Source organism: Schistocerca americana, chromosome 1 (genome assembly GCF_021461395.2).
Source record: "Schistocerca americana isolate TAMUIC-IGC-003095 chromosome 1, iqSchAmer2.1, whole genome shotgun sequence".
Classification (NCBI taxonomy): Eukaryota; Metazoa; Arthropoda; class Insecta; order Orthoptera; family Acrididae; genus Schistocerca; species Schistocerca americana.
This window is the reverse complement of record NC_060119.1, coordinates 431,690,607-431,707,539: the sequence shown is the minus strand read 5'-3', so window position 1 is coordinate 431,707,539 and position 16,933 is coordinate 431,690,607.

Below are 16,933 nucleotides of genomic sequence, written 5' to 3'. Positions count from 1 at the left end.
TTTTCGTACTGCAGGACAAGGCAATTGGTAAACGTGCTACCTTATTACAACGCACTACGCTGAGAGCAACTAGGCATCGCATGTAGTTAGTAGGACGTAACAGCTGCACTCGTTACCATGACGTCTTTTGCATGCTGGTGAACTGGAAGCGGAAACGTATGTGTCGGCCCATCGCAGGTTATGCAACTGGTTGTCACAGCCCACAGCGCGGAATAGGCGTTTTATACACAAATTCAATTTCAGACTTCTGATGTAGAGTATGGCATCTCCAACAAACTCGTCAATTTTAATTACATTCCCATTCTATGATTGTAGCCACTCGCTTGTTTGATGAGGCAGTTTGATAATCAAAAGTGTCCAATGTAGGCTATAACGTGGAGGCGTGGAATTAACAGCTGAGCACGACTCAAGACCATGCTTCCCTACACTTCGTTCTTGGATATTTATTAATGTCCACTGCAGTCGTACATGGCTGATAAGCTCCCACCAGCCCACTGAAACCAGCTCTCTGTTGACAAATACTTTCCCTTCCTGTTCAGGGGAGGTTTGTATTATTGCTACATGCTGCAAGGATATTTTTTGAGTTGTTTTGCACGTGGACACTTTTGAAAATGAGTGGAAGTTACTACATTCACTGAAGTTATTCCATACCACTCACAAATTCCATGCCTCCTCAGGTGGCAATTGCATCAGGGATGTTTGACTGATGGTAACCTGTTCCGGCTTCTTCACTACGCACAACATGTCTGCACCACTTTGTAACCAAAATTGGAACTCATCAACGATGAGTAATGTCCTTCGAGCTGCAGTATATTGCACCAGTAAGCACACTCAATAAAGGTGAAGAAAAATTTGCACAGTTGGACTACGCAGCGCGATTCCTCACATACTAGCGATACAAAAATATGTGTCACAAAATTTCGCCCTGTACATATTTCGGGCAGTAAATGGACGTTAAACATTGGAAATCTGGCAACACTGTTAACTCGTGTATGGTAACTACCTCTGTCAGCAGACACAGCAGTGCTGTGCAGCTGATGTAGTAGATAGCGTTTTAGTGTAGCATGCAGGAGGTCGAGGGCTGTGGGGGGTTCGATTCTGGATCGAGGCTTATTTGTTTTTATTTGCTAAAAGTAGTCTGCGTGATATGGTATCTGGCATCATACTCGTCTTACAGCGATTACAGTGGGTCTTCTAAAACACATTTGCAGTCACATATTCCGAACGCAGAAATGGAAATACAATCGTTTTCATTCGTCAGCTCTTAAAGAAACCTTTTCCATATCGTGGACGCGAATTGTTTCGCAACACTGCATCTAACTTGTTTTGATTGTACCCCCAATTAAGACCAACTGTTACTCTTGCCACATTCAGCTACACTACACTTCATCAGGGCCTTACGTCACCAGTAGGGCTAGCAATGTGCTTTGCAAATAATTACGGTGGGAGCAATGGGGAATGGTACACAGAAAACAGGTTTGTAATTTAGTAGGTGTAGTACCGTGAAACAATTCGCGTCCACGATGTGCTAAAGGTTTCCTTAAAAGCTCATCAGTGAAAACGATTTTACATCCATTTCTGTGTTCCTAGTACGTAACTGCAAATGTTTTGTAGATGACCTACAGTGTGTGTGTGTGTGTGTGTGTGTGTGTGTGTGTGTGTGTGTGTGCTGCTGCTGCTGGTGCAATGGGCTGCAGCTCGAGGGACATTTCTCATCGTTGATGAGTTCCAATTTAGGTTACAAAGTGGCGGCAGAAATTGAAAACGTTTCTTACTATTACGAACACTGATACGCATGCCTACAGTGGCTAGACCTACGTACATATCGTCTCTAATAAATACATCTGCGTACGGTACACGATATATTCTCATGTTAACGGTTCCAAGGGAACCAGATCGTAGAGGAAGAGGACAGGCGTAATCGCGGTCTATAAAGTCGGCTGCATATATCGACCATCGATTCGTGCTGTAATCTCTGTTTAGTACGAGAGATAACAGTTAGAGGTACCGGCGTTTTATGGAGGTAGGTGTCACACACATTTGGAGACACTGTGTTAAGAACTTAAGTATCGAGCACTTGTACACAGTGGGAAGAATAAACTGTGTAGACCTAAACAGTAAGGCTGAACAGAGTAAATGCACACCTAAGTCGTTTTCATAGGTGGATACCTTTTCGTTTTTCTCTTTGAATTGCGTAATTTGTTCCTCTAACAAGGGCCGTCGAGGAGTGGCGGTAAAATGTACTGCGATTAAGTCTACTTTTTCGGTAAGGATAAGGAGAAAACAGATAACCACTGTCAATGTATCCACGTTGAAAAATATGTTCCCCTGTTCCATAACTCGGGATCTAAGCACATAACTGAGTAAATACTTATACAGAAGAGCGGATACGCAAACGGGATAATCTCTGACTATAAGATGTTAGTATATTGGAATTGTAGTGTATCTACATTTGTAATAAAATAAATAAAGAGCACTTTCACTTTCAAACAGACAATATGCTGCAGCCCTGAATGAAGATACTGTAAATACAAGAACCTGGAGCGATTATCTCTATCACTTTCAAGTACTGACAGAATATTTTACGTATGTCACTGAAAACAAAGCTAACTTCGTATGGTGAGAAAGTACTTCTTGCAGCCCATGACACTTGAAATTATTATGTACTAAACCTTGACTATCTTCGACAGTTTGGTCAATATCATCTGCAAATGAAAAGGTAAATGCACTAGTAGGTTACACTCGCGCTACAAAAAATGTTTAACCCACAGTATTTGCTTTTAAGGTAGTCTCTTTAATTATATAGCTCGGTCTAAATTAAGGATCGTTCTTTAGACGTTTGTATGTTCTATTAGAGTTGTTAACATTCGTCGATCAAGTAGTGAATTCTCTATTTCTCTTGCTATTTTCACTTATTTTTAAATGCCGCACTCTACCAGTTCCCACTTCCACGCTTATGAATCATTAGCTCTGTCACTAATCAGCCTAGTGGTTTCAAAAACTACTAATTCGACGTTAATATTCTTCGTTCTCTATTATTTTTACGTGTCACTCCCTCTAAGACCCCATCCCAACTTTCAGGTGTCCTAGGAAACTCACGCCAGCATATTTATTTATATATTGTGCATGTGGTTCGCTTTAACTTACAAATGTCGGGAAGATACTTTAGTCGTCCAAAGGATAGAAAATTTGGAAATTTATGGTAAGGTCTTATAGGTCTTATAGGACCAAACTGCTGAGGTCATCAGTCTCTAAGCCTACACACTACTTAATCTAACTTCAACTAACTTACGCTATGGACAACACACAAACCCACGCCCAAGTCATACCAAGTTGTTCGCCTAGACATCACATTTATTTAATTATTTTTGTTTATTTCAGTATTTTTGTTTCTATAGGTGGTATGTCAAATTCGAAAAAATAAATTTATCCGGACTTTTCAAACCATACACACACACACTCTGATGTCTATTCAGATTTCACGCTAGTCGGATAAGCCACTTTAAGGATGCAAGTCAGTTTTCCTTTAACTAATGTAACGGTTGCGAGCGTTAGTTACTTTTGAGATTGGACGTGTCGAGTTGATGTTGAACAAGCGCTATTTTAAGGCGAGAAAGATGCTCTTATCATCACATCACTGAGTTTGAACGAGGTCATGTAATAGGGTTACGAGGAACTGAATGTTCCTTCTGCAATATTGCAGAAAGACTTGGTAGGAATGTAGCCACTGTACATGACTGCTGGCAGCGGTGGTCACGAGAATATGTTGTCCCAAGAAGATCGGGCTCTCGACGGTCACGTGACACTACCGACAGGACAGCACAACGCGTTTGGTGAATGGCTGTGGCGCACAGTACTGCATCTGCAGCAACAATTTGGTTAGCAACACAGTGGCACAGCGAATTGTTAAAAATCGCTTACTTCCAGGACAGCTAAGAGCCAGACGCCCAGTAGCGTGCTTTCTACTGACCCCAAAACACGACCATTTGCACTTCACTGGTATCAAATGAGAATTCATTGAAGGTCAGGCTGGAGGCTTGTTGTGTTTTCTAATGAAATCTAGTTCTGCCTCGGTGCCAATGATGGCCACGGGTTAGTGAAGAGGCAGTTTGTTGAAGGCCTAAAACTGGGGTGCGAATTCGTATGACAACCGGAGCACTCTCATGGTTATCCCACGCACCCTGACTGCAAATTTGTACGTCCGTCTGGTGATTCGAACTGTTCTGCTACCATTCATGATCAGTTTCTAGAGATATTTTCCGAGAGGATAACTCTCGTCCACATACTGCTATTTTAACATAACATGCTTCCTTGGCCTCCTCTATCACCAAATGTCTTCAATCGGGCACATATGGGACTTTATTGGACGACAGTTCCAGCGTCATCCCACAAACAGGCATCTGGCACCTGGGAAACACATTGCACGCACGTTTGTATATTTGCAAGCTGCATTTTGTTGGTTACACCCGTTATTAGTGTACCAGCATTTGACATTTACAGTACCCTATCTCGTGCTTATATTAAGCCGTGATCTTTCAATGTTAATCACTTAAATAGGTTTCCTAGACATGTGTTTCAGAAATACGGTTATTCTGTATCACTTTTTTTTCAGTGTTGTGGTTTGTTTTCCGTCAGAGTATAAACAAATACTTCGTCACTATTATGTATGTGTGAAAACTGCAAAGAGGCATGAAAATTTGTACCAAGGCCAGGATTCAAAAAAGGGAGTCCTGTACGGACTACCTGGCACGTCCCCTGCCTTCCTTACTAGTTTCTAAATTTTAGTTCGTGTTATTAATGACACTTCCTGGAGACAGTAATATCGGATGAAGTATTTGCTTCCTATTTCAGTAGCTCTGCTCTTGGAAAGCAATAATATATAAAGAAATGCAAGAAGCAATGTTCCTGAACGCTATGATAGTCTGGCATCTAAATGAGCTTCGCTGGACTATGAAAATGTACTAACTGTTTACAGGATTTTGTGTTCAGTGTCAACACGCAGTCACGAGAGAATGTAGGTATTATTACTCACTAGGAGAACACGGCAAATACTGACACCCGATTTCACAGGAACTTCTCTCTGTAGAAGAGGAGTCAAAGCAAGCGGACACTTGTATCCCCTTATCCGTAGATATTCGACTATTTATAGAAAAACGACAGTCAAAGTTTTCAAGATATCTTGTATGTAATGTTGGTATCTTTTATCGCACGGTATTCTCAGACGAAATGGTGGCTCAGAAGTTAGCGTCACGGCTTCCTAATCTTCGGTTTGGTTTATTTTATTTTTAGTGTTTTCATTTATCTACCCATGTCCGTAGAAGGTTACTGCATGAATGTTCCTTATTAAATCAGAGAATATATAGATTTATATTTATTGCAAAATTACAACTGGATTTCACATTTAAGTGTCATACATTTACTATATCACGTGTACGTGTTGGTTGGTTGAGAGATTACAGTCTTTTTTAAAATCTCAAATTTTGATATTTCATTCTCATATCAATTGATATAGTAACTCTTAAACTGTATTCGTACGTCGATTCTTCGGGAAGATTTGCTGCATTCTCTTGGATATACTGATCCTAGATACATTCGAATCACAGATACTTCGAAAACCACAAGTATCACGCGAAGGCAGTGTGGCTGCAGTAACATATCTACCTGTGAACCTCACTCGAAAAAGAAACGCCATTGATATTGAAGAAGGTTTCATGTATTGGCACAAATTTCGTGGCCAACGATGCATGACGTATCACTTTTCCGAAAACTGACGCTTGCAAAAAATTATGATTCAAAATACAAGACAGGAATTCCACCGAAAGCAATTTCAAATAATTTTCTGGTACTTTTTTTTTAAATCATTAATCTTACTAACGGTTGATTGGTAGACGAGTAAGGGCAACATTATTTCAATAGACACTGGAAAATATTCATGTAGTAATCTTCTACAGACAGGGGTATATTAATGAAAAACAAAAATAAAATTAGTAGTCGGGTTTCGAACACGAGGCGAAAACTTAAGAAGTCGCGACGCTAATCACTGTGCCAACAGGTCCTCTGAGGTAATCACGTGGTGAAAGTTGCATGAGGTACCTCGAAAACTTTGAAAACTATGGCCTCGTTTTTGCAGAAACGGTTGAGTATTTCTTCCGTTGAGCGAAGTTTCTGGTAAATTGGTTAGTGGCACTTGCCGTATTCTCCCGTCAGTGTTGTTTAAAACGAATATTCTAACTCAGCTTATTAGCCTAATAGAATGTTTCGGAGTGGAAATCATATGAGCCACATATAGATATTTTGTTGCTGCCGAGCCACTGTACCTTGCACAGTATTTTTAGCGACCACTGTCGCCGAAACGCTGCGTGCCTTGCGAGCCAGGACAAGGTATCCGGCTGGTGGGCGGACAGAGAAGCCGCGCTGTGTAACGGGACGCCGGAGGCAGCGCGGCGAGCCCGCGTAGTAATGGAAGCGGCCAGTGGGCGGCGAGCGCCGCTGCACAAGTTGGCCGGCGCCTGCCGGCAGCGCGGGACTTGTAATTCGAGCGCCGCCTCTCCGGCTGAGTGCGAGCTATCGCTGAACAACACGCGCAAGGCCGGCCGTTCCCAGGCCGCGCCGCTCTGCAACACACTCTGTCCCTACACACGTCTAACACGCACTCACACACGAGGCTGGTTGCTGGGCGAGCCGTCGCGCAATAAACGCACCTGTCTCTGCGCCGGTAGTATTCCCACACAAACTGAGGCTAGGCGTTCTGTGTGCCACATATGTGTGTATCCCGCAAGGTCTGGAACAAAATATTTCCGTATTCTGCACCATTACGTTCCTAGCAGGGGATGAGTGGCGGTCGGTCGGGCCCGACAAGCTTGTCTAGGACCAGAACGCGGAACTCTACTTTTTCTTCTTCATCATTATGTTACAGGGATCCTCGTGTTACAACAACTTACTTAATTCCACATATATTGCCATTAACTCATTAGCAATGAAAATTTAAGCCACGATTTAAGAAATTTTGATCTAATTACAGTGTTTCTGTCTCTAACAACTCATCGGTATCCATCTCATAATTTTTTGAAGGATAAAATTTTCGTCTTGCCAGCTTTGTTTTGTTGTTTCAATAGTGGTTTTATTTTTCAAGTGGAAGCTCCTAGTTGATTATACGCAGTGTGATTCAGCTATCCTTACGCTGTCGTTTTATGCAACCCGCAATGTTGTACCTGGGCTTTATAAACGACGTGTGAGATTTTTATATTCCCTCTATAGTTAAGCGCAAAATACTAGTCTCACAGAAAAAAATTAAGAGGACCTTTCGTATGAAACTTAATTTAGTTAAATTTGGTTCCGAGGTTCGCTTTCCCTATTTTTAGAATTATGCAATAGAAACGTACGATAGTGACCTTCAGATACACTCCCATTCTCAAACTCAGCCTCAGGATTTTGAGTATGTTGTTCTTGACACGACCTCCTACCACCGTACAAATATCTGCGACTGCGCGAATTGTTTCCCACATCTGAATTTTTTGATCTTCACTGACTGTCCTTATGACGCTGCCAGCTAAGTCGAGCCCATACACGTTGTGAAATTGACGTTCGTTTAAATTTAAATTTACAGTCTTATGAATTTCGACAGCAAAAAGTAAAGAATTCGTCTTGCCTTCTGACTACAATACTACTATCCTTTTCAGGGTCAAGCCTACATCGCATTGTCAACGTAATTAGTTTCAGCGGAACGTTCACGGAATTCGCTTTTCGTTCATTACAAACATGGGCAGTTTTAAATTAATAATGTTAAGGAAGTAGCCGACTATGCTGGTAGCGAAACAGCCCTATCAATAGGGCTTTCCATGTACCTCACTCCTTTTTTTTCTCAGATTTTCGGACACGTTGTGCCACATTACGTTGTCGAATGCCTTCTCCACGTCCACAAAGCCCATTTTTCGTAATTCCATTATGAATCTTAACGTCAGAGCTGCCTCTCTATCGCCCTTATCTTTCCGAGAGCCACGCTCATCTTCATTTAACAGATCCACAAGTTTATTTTACATTCTTCTGTACTTTATTTTCATCAGCAGTTTGTGTGCACGAGCCGATAAGCTGCCTGTCCGACAGTTCTCGCACTTTTATGTCCTTGCTATCTTCGAGACTGTGTGGGTGATATTTTCGCTAAGTACTATGGTATCTCTCCAAAATCACCGATTCTATACGCCATCTTGAGTAGTTGTTCGGCTGCCACTTACATCAATGATTTCAAAAATTATGAAGGAATGTTATCCATCCCCTTTCTGCCTTATTCGATCGCAAGTCTTCCTAAGCGCTATGACACACTGTTTCTAATACGGGACCCCCTTATCTTGCTTATCAACTACCATTTCTTCCTCAGTCAATAAATAGTTTAATAGAACGACAACAACGGTTTCCGATTTTGGAGGAAATGAGAGCACCAGGAAGTACAGCAACGTCAGCGATATTCGTCTCTAACTGTGTGGCTACGTAGCAGTGGGGAGGGAGATGAGACGGCGGGGCTGTCTTTGTTACTCAAAGACTCAATTGTGTTATTGTGTCGGAAAATCCGCACCGCCTGAACCCAAAAAGAGATCGCGGGAGGCACGGCGGTGCCCCGGCAGGGAGCAACAATCCATTTAGCCTCTGAGGCTGGAATGGGATACAGCAGAGGCTGCGTCAGGCCAGCAGGCAGGTGGAGGGGGCTGACTCTGCCGAATCAAAGCCCCGCTTCTGCAGCCCGCGACTTCCGCCGACTCAGCGTGTCTTCCGTATCGGGAACTTATCTCTCTAAATCTCTCATCTGTGGGACTAGCAGCTGAGGACCACAGTGTATGTCTGACTGCAACGACCATTGCTACAGATCTTCTTCCGAACTACAGTAGTGTCGCAAAGTCAAACGATCCCTTCGTTGCAGAAAAGGTATAAGTCAACATTTGTGGAACCGAAAGAAGTCATAAATAATGGAGTGTTCAGTCACTTTAATATGACCACTACCGATGTTCGACATCAACGTGCAATAACCACTCACAGACGGCAGGTGTAACGATATATAAAGCGTGTCGAGGAGGGGGGCGGGGAGGGGGGGGGGGGAGGAACGTGGAGGAGGAACGTGGACAGGCCAGCCGTTGTGGCCGAGAGGTTCTAGGCGCTTTAGTCTGGAACCGCGCAACCACTACTGTCGCAGGTTCGAATCCTGCCTCGGGCACGGATGTGTGTGATGTCCTTAGGTTAGTTAGTTTTAAGTAGTTCAAAGTTCTAGGGGTCTACAATTTCTTTTATGCGGTCATTCCATATTAGGATTTTTGGACGATTACTGCCGGACCGATCGTTGCATCGGAACCGTTTAGGAATGAACATCTGCTCTAGGCCTCTCTACTACAGAAGACAACACTCTGGTGGAAGCTTTGAGGTAATACTCACTCGTACTAGGTTCTGACGCAGCCATCGACTGAGTCGCATTATTGGCTATTGAAAACTGGTCAGTCGAAACCCACTGTAATGAAAGCAGAGAGTTTGCCTCAAAATAATTACTCGTAGAGACAATTGACTGAGTGTAAGATACAAGCATAAATTTATTGATCAGATTGCACAATAGCGACCACAAGTAGTACAACAAGTTAACAGCTTCCAACCTTTAATTTTGATAATACAGGTTCTAATAATCAAAACTTAACAGGATGTTATTAAGACAAGAATGTTTAAAAACATCAAATACAAAATTTAAAATTTCCATATGTCAAACAGTTTTCTCACAACTTTACGACCTAACGTTTTCTGCACCGTCGTAATTGCACTACAAAGTGGACTACGCCCGTCCATACAGGCTGTTCCGCATGTACTTGAAGGTACCACATAAATTAAAAATATATACGAATTTTAATAGCTGTAGTTAACAATGTGCAAAAGGATGTTCTGTTTTCTGGTTGTCGTGGACGAAGAGAGTTTGCTGGGTTCCACACTATTATTGTTTGCGGGATCTACGTTGATTTCTACAAGCCGGCCAGGTTCTAGGCGCTACAGTCTGGAACCTTGCGACCGCTAGGGTCGCAGGTTCGAATCCTGCCTCGGGCATGGATGTGTGTGATGTCCTTAGGTTAGTTACGTTTAAGTAGTTCTAAGTTATAGGGGACTGATGACCTCAAATGTTAAGTCCCATGGTGGTCAGAGCCATTTGAACCATTTGGGACGTGGACAGCAGTGCAAGCATCGTCTAATGCGGAAACGGAGCGATTTATCTGCCGTCCAAAAGCGGCTGATCATTGGCTTTCGGACCAAGGGTTGGACCATTTCTGAAACGGCTAAGTCTATAAACCGCGCGCGTGCTGCCATGGCTAAAGTATACCATGCATGGCAAACTGGTGCTATCCAAAACTGATGCCGAGGCAACTGCGGTGCACAATAGACCGTAGATGACAGGGCTGAACGACGGCTATGGAGATGCGTATAGGCGAAGAGACGTGCAACTGTTGAGCAACTGAAAGCCAATATGAACCAGTGGGCTGCCAACAGCGTCTCTTCAATGACCATTCAACGAACGTTGTTGAATATGGGCCTCCACAGCAGGCGCCTGGTTTGTGCACACATGCTGATTGTTGTTCATCTGCGACGAAGGCTGGATTTTTCACCCCAGTACCGCAACTGGTCGCCACTGAGAGGCGGCTATGCATCTTCCAAAAAATGGTTCAAATGGCTCTGAGCACTATGGGACTTAACATCTGGGGTCATCAGTCGCCTAAAACTTAGAACTACTTAAACCTAACTAACCTAAGGACATCACACACATCCATGCCCCAGGCAGGATTCGAACCTGCAACCGTAGCAGCAGCGCGGTTCCAGATTGAAGCGCCTAGAACCGCTCGACCACTGTGGCCGGCTACATCCTCGACACAATGGAATCTACCAGCAGAACAATGAAACTTGTCACACAGCCCGCAGAATATGTGTGTGCTTCTAAAAGCACCAGGACAGGTTTACGATACCGCCTTGGTCACCAAACTCGCCACACTTGAGGAACCGAAAGAAGTTATAAATATAACCCACTAGAGAGTCTGTGGGCCAACCTCGATCGGCTGTGTCCACCAAGAATCCTCAACCGACAATATATCGCAGCTAGCCACGTCACTGGAGTGGCTCCACATCCCTGTCGGTTCTGTCCAGAACCTCACTGATTCTCTTCCTGTACGTCTCACAGCAGTCCACTTTGAAATGGGTGGTTATGGACGCTTTTGACACGTGGTCACTTCAGTATGACTGGACAGTGTATTTATGGTCCTTTCCCCAGACTCAGCTTCGAAGGAGCTTGATCATGCGTGTTTGAAGCTTGACATATAAAACATATTTCCACAATATTTTTAACTGAATCTTGGTGTATCCGCTTTTTGCAACAAAGTATCCGATATGCAGTAACAATGTATTGAAGCATACGTGTTTGCCGCAAATATTATTGAAAATAGGCTTAATTACAACAATAGAAAGTATACGAGTGACATTCCCTAAATTTCACATTACGTTGCAGTTTGCAAATCTCATTTTCTTTCTATTAAGGTAATATGTAAGTCACAGCATATTGTAACAGCATATAACTATTTGTTTCTGAAAGTGTCCACTTATATACTTCAGAGGATGATATGCTGCAAGCCGTCCTTGCTGTAATCATAGATATATGTCTGAAAGAAGCTGAATGTAATTATCTTTACACAAAGAAAAATATTATCTTCTCAACAACCTTCAAATCGTGTGCTAATCTCATGAGTCTTCTGTATGAATTACTGAATTTACTCATGGCACATTTGTTGCTCTATGCGTATAATCACTTTCAGAAGACAATTTAATAATCACATTAACTAACTTAATAATATTGAACCATAAATTTCTGGTGTTCTCATATACCACCACAGTAAAATAATGACACGTTTTCCTAAACCTATAGTAACTACAGCTTTCAGGAGACCTGGCTAATAAATCTTGCATAAAAATGACAAACACCAAACAGTTAAGGAATGGTGTTTGATAGGTGATGCATATATTGTGGTGGAAACTATAGAATCTGTCCACTGAAATAATCCTGTTTAAAAAGCAATCTGACTTTATTTACATGAATCCACTGTGAGGTGCAACTCTATTCAAATATAGTCAACTGTCTCACAAACGATGGTTCACCGGAGAATGGGGGGCTGTGAATAACACTTAACAATCCTACGCCGGTACGGCAGTACTTCGTCCTTTCACCTTGATTCAGGTGCAGCAGAAAACACCGCGCTGTGGTCGAGGAGTGGTGCGCTGCTGCTGTTGTATGTTCTGAACTGTCCACGAAAATATGCAAACCACCAAGCCTGGCGTTCTGATTTTCAGAATGCGGGAAGCTTCCCTATCAGAGCATTGAAATTCCGGCAGGTTTCAGTGTAAGGTGCGACCAGTTTGGCTTACAGACGTCAGAAGGCCGAATCAGAACGAATAAGTTTATTCTCTTGACACATGATACATCCGAGATCATATGCAGTGGCACTACCAGTATAGTTGGACACTGCCACAGGCTCTTAGTCCATCATAATATACAGATCACGAGTCTCACCCGCTTGGAAAAGATCTGAAGTTCTCCATCAGGGGAGAACCAGAAGACCAAGTCCTAGAAGAATCACAACCACTATACACCATGAGAGGCACCCACATGCCTTGCTCATACTGTGGCATCAAGCAGTCAGGCCTGCAAGATGAGTGGTCTGCCAAGCAAATGGATTTATTCTTATTTATCGCAAGACATCAATGACTGATTATGAGCTCTAGTACTCACAATTAAGCTACAAGTTAGTCTCCTGTATGAATATTACGCAACGGAAACGGATAACTCACATCTGACTATTAGTAATTTACACAACTCTGATTGTTCACTACGCTCTGGCAGTACCACATTTTCTTTCTTTTGCAACGGCCTTGATCAACACGTGCCCATCGCACTGAATATGAATGGCGCACACATTATAAATTCTGGATATCATTACTACATAGTATTCGAAGTAAAAGGCCACCAATCTTTTTCTTTTTACTATCTTTTTTATTCCGATAAATTCTCTAACCTAAACACACCATTACATTTTATACGACAATTACACATGAGAAACTACGCCCAGTGGGCATGGCTTTACATTGGTGATTCTCTATCTTATGGTCTCGTAATTATTTAACGCTACAGTGCACGTTCTGGATAGGATGGTGGATCTTTTGCTATATCTCACACTTCGACTCTCATACCCATCATCACGAAAACTTTCTCTAGACCGAGCGGTACAAAAAGGAACACGCATGACCCACTGCCTCTGAACCTATCTTGCTACTCTCCCACGCAAACCACACATGCTTAAATTACATGAAATACATCACACTGGCAACATACATCACAAAGAATAGTCACAACGTTAGAAGCACTTCACTTTCAGCTTTCCCGCTTCAATTAGTATTCATCCCAGTTCCACAGGACACTGCCCCACTTTGTAACTTTTCTTTCCTACTACGAGCTCTGGAGAATATGTGCACGTCTTCCTGTGCAATGCAAGCCAAGTGGCGTTGTTGGATAGACGGCTGACTCACCTTGCTTCGCTGTCAGAGTATTAGAGTATTAGAGTTTGATTCTAGCGTCACAGGGAAACATAACACACAAAGATAATATTAATATCATATTCATCACACACGCGAGTCCTCAACTGATACCATGGACGAGTACTTCTCTTTATCCTTTGTCTCATACACAGATTGAGACTCACACAGTACTCACCACGTGGAAGTACTCGTCTCTAATTTCAAGTCCTGCACATGCCATTTCTTAAATATTTCCAACTTATAGTACACACGCCAGTAATTCAGCTTAACTTTCGCACTTAGTACTAGCACTCGCAAGTATTTTAACTTATTGCTACACGTGGTTTCACTGTGACCGTTGGTCACTTCCGAAGATTACTACGATCCCCTTAATATTACCTGCCTGTCATTTCATTCTCCCCCCAAAAGTTCCTGAAATAGAGAAATAATTATTCCAAACTACTCTTAAGTATTTCACATGCATACCATTTTCTCCACTCTTTTTGTCTTTACGGAGCACACCTAAGACAGGTCTTACCAACACAAGATCCAGCGGCAGAGTGCTGAAACATGGCCGTTCTTCAGGTCAGCTTGCACCTCCGTCGAGGTGGGGGCACACCATGTTATCCTATTGGTCAGCCACATTTCAGGCGCTCAAAGCTCAGGTAAATTTCATCTCTTTGGTTCCACCAAAGGTGACCAAAGGATCGTCTCAAAGATGATCATATATTGCCCATTCACTATCTGCGGTTAGCAGACGACCATACATTCATTCATTGCACAGATCTCACCCAAATTGGATGTAGGGATTTATTTTGTGGGAGTGCACATGTGATCAATTAAATAAATAAATTGTCCATCTTTCCTACACTGGTATCCGGCTTCAGTTTATTAAGTGAAATTGAGTTATTATTACAAAACATATGTTGTTCTGACAAGAATAACGAAGAATTTTGTACCTTTTTTCAATGTCGGGCGGTACTGTACCCTTTCACCCAAGCTGCAGTACTGGATCCGAATTAACAAAACGAGACCGCCACCATGTTGTACAAACCAATCGAATTCTCTTGTATTCATTGAACCTTCTATAATGACTGCTCTGTTGGCCGCATAGCCAATCCAGATACAGCATCAGGGCTCCCACACTGTGGAGCAAGCACCTCCTTTGCATATACTGAGAGGAGCCAATCAGGGCCTCAAAATCTCTCTCGTATGAAAAAAGAAGACTTTAGACCAGGGAAGCGTTGTTCTCAGGTGAAGCATAACTATGCTTTGGCAAAAAACATCTGCTTGGTTGGGAACATAGTCCCTCATTTACGGAGTGATCTGATCTTGCTGAGCCAGCCATTTCTATTTTCTAAAAGAAGCATATTAAACTACCTAGACAGTAGCGCCCATGAAATATATGTGTTTCTGATGCTCATTAAGTGAACTTGACGACTTCCTGGCGTCGGAAGGGAGAGGTGGGGGTGGGGGTGGGGGTGGGGGTGGATTACTCCAGCTCTGCTCTGCCCATATTGCTCCATCTTTCAGTATAAGAATGCTTGAAGTTTTATGACCTTCCCACCGTTCGCACACGAGCTCAATTTACAGTAGTCTCTCTTAAATGGCTTCCTCTTTTCAGCCATGCAGCCATCTTCCGTGAAGGACTGGTGCCCTATGCAGTTTCACTACTGGTACAATTGGAAACTTCCACAGGCTCTTAGTCCATCATAACATACAGATCACAAGTTTCACCCACTAGGGGAAGACCTGAAGATCTCCATCCGGCGCTCCTCTGTTCGACGCTAAGTGGAAAGAGGATAGAGCTTTGGCAATAAGTCCCTCTGCGGGTGAGAACCACTTGGTACTGTTCCCCACACTTACTTGCATGGACAGGGCTCTGCACTCTCCATTTCTGGCCCCCAGTTCATCTCGCTCCCTTTTCTAGCGCCTCCTCAGCTATGGCCCCGTGGGTACAAGCTGCATACGGGTTACACATGCAGTTACAAGAACATTAGGCCCATAATTTTCTTATGTGGATCATGTCATTAACCACAATAGCAAATACAGAACAGGGGAAAAGCGAGATCATGCACTATAGCATATGAATGACACTCTGACGGAAAATGTTGTTAAAATGAGAGTGGTGTGCCACTTTTCGGTGCAAATCCCCTTGATCAAGTAGTCATTTAGTTATGCTGCTATGTAATTGAAGATCTGGTTTTGCACTGGCAGCGGCTGCTTTCGCTTCGCTGTTTGTGCTTACGTAGTGGGTGGAGTCTTTGGAGACCTGAAGGCTCACAAGTTGGACGGTCAGAAGGCTTTTAAGAGGAATTTGCCGCTATTAAACTGCATTGCTTTGGGCAGAGACCCATCAGCAGGCAGTGAATCGTCATTCTTATCCCCAGCAAGCTCTGCAGCAGCAGAGATAGGAAACACACATTCCTCTGTCGAGCGAGACATCGAATTAGGATCGTTCTACATTTTTTGGCAGAACCAGCACTTTTGCGCTGTGCCTATATGCAGGGTTTTCTGTGTCAAACAGTTTTCTCACAAACTTTTACGACCTGACGTTTTCTGCACGGTCGTAAGTGCACCACTAAGTGGACTACGCCTGTCCATACAGACTAATCATTGTCCATGCTACAACACCTGAACTATTACCCAAGAGAAAATTAGCATTGCTTTTCCGCATGTACTTGAATGTACCACACAAACTAAAAATATATACAAATTTTAATAGCTATAGTTATCAGTCTGCAAAGGTAAGCCCAAATTTCTGACTTTGTACATCTTACTATCGAAGACTGTAGATTTCGAACATGCCGGCTGAAGTGGCCGTGCGGTTAAAGGCGCTGCAGTCTGGAACCGCAAAACCGCTACGGTCGCAGGTTCGAATCCTGCCTCGGGCATGGATGTTTGTGATGTCCTTAGATTAGTTTAATTAGTTCTAAGTTCTAGGGGACTAATGACCTCAGAAGTTGAGTCCCATAGTGCTCAGAGCCATTTCGAACATGCAGGAGTTTGTTACAAAGAAAAAAGACCGTGGAATGAAGCCAACCTATCCGTAAAACTGATGATCGGAAACCATCCTAAATGAGAAGCGCCCTTATCTGTGCTCGCTACTGTCCAGCCCCCATTCTCACTTACTAACGAGCCATCATGAAGTGTTACAACTAAATGAGTGGCTGTTCAATGCTCTACCCTAGGTCGGGTGTCGGCCGTCGCCAACCCGTGTTCACTACCGAGATGAAGAGCGCGGCGCGGCCGGCTCGCGCCTTATAACAAGCAAACATGGCCGCGCCAGCACTCCGCCTGATGAAAGAGAAACACGGCGCCTCCGCAGTACTGGCGCTCGCGGGCCAGTCGGCCGAGCCCCAGC